This window comes from Papio anubis, unplaced genomic scaffold (genome assembly GCF_008728515.1).
Source record: "Papio anubis isolate 15944 unplaced genomic scaffold, Panubis1.0 scaffold9860, whole genome shotgun sequence".
In the NCBI taxonomy this organism is placed as follows: Eukaryota; Metazoa; Chordata; class Mammalia; order Primates; family Cercopithecidae; genus Papio; species Papio anubis.
Window position 1 is genome coordinate 1 of NW_022170120.1, and position 1,005 is coordinate 1,005.

General features: G+C 59.1%; 1 long non-coding RNA gene across 1 annotated transcript; it reads left to right on the plus strand.

Moving 5' to 3' along the window:
- LOC116273636 lies at positions 1-1,005 on the plus strand. The gene is made up of 3 exons (XR_004181932.1): positions 1-45; positions 123-437; positions 932-1,005. It is a non-coding gene; the product is annotated as an uncharacterized LOC116273636 (long non-coding RNA).

Here is a 1,005-nt window from a genome sequence, read left to right on the forward strand (position 1 = left end):
AGCACGACTGCAGGCACAAGGAGGACGCCGGTGTCTTCTGCTCAGGTCCTGCAGCGCTTCCACCTTGTCGTCCCCACCCGCACTCCGAGCTGCGCCTTGCTGACTGGCCTGTCTCTCTGCAGAGTTCACGGATCTGAGGCTTCAGGACCACGGGCAGCCATGCGCAGGGCGGCTGGAAATTTTCTACAATGGGACCTGGGGTGGTGTCTGCCGGACCCTGAGTGCGGCCTCCCTTGAGGTCCTGTGTAGGCAGCTGGGCTGTGGGTCCCACGGGCAGCTGCAGGCCAGGACAGGAAGCTGGTCTGCTCCTGAGTTTCTCTGGGTGGGTTCCATCCAGTGCAGGGACAGGCAAGACCAGTCCCTGTGGCAGTGCCCATCAGCCCCCTGGGACCAGCATTCATGCTCCAGTGGAGAGGAAGCGTGGGTCCTGTGCACAGGTGAGTGGGTGGGCCTGTGGTGGGGGGGGAGTGGTGGTGGAAAGGGGCCTCTGAGGGTCCCCACACTGTGTCTGCGTGGGCCCTTTCCTGGGAGATGAAATGTCAGTTTCCCTTTTCCTTATTCTGGGTAAGTCTGCCCTGTGCTGGTCCAGTCAAAGGTGGGGGGTACCTGCGCTGAGGCTCTGGGCTGGGTGGGGAACATCTGGAGTCTTCCCAGACCCGGTGATCTCCCCCAGTGAGGGAAGCAGGACCCCTGCACTTCCCGGTATGGTCTGAGGACGTCCCACAGGGAGACGTCCCCCTTGGAAAAGTCTCCAGCACAGTTTGTGGAATCTGTAATCCCATGTGGAGATCCCTTGCTTAAACAGAGGGTTCTCTCTTTAGCAGAAATTGGTGTGTTGGGGAGACAGAGGGAAAAAGGAAACGAAAAATATTTTACATAATTTAGCTGCTGAGCTTGCAAATACAGAAACGGGTCCCCATTTCCTGTGCAGAAAAGGCAGCAGAAGTTCCTGAGGACCCTGGGGAGCCCCTCAACTGCTCCTCCTCGCTCGGCTGCCCAGGTACC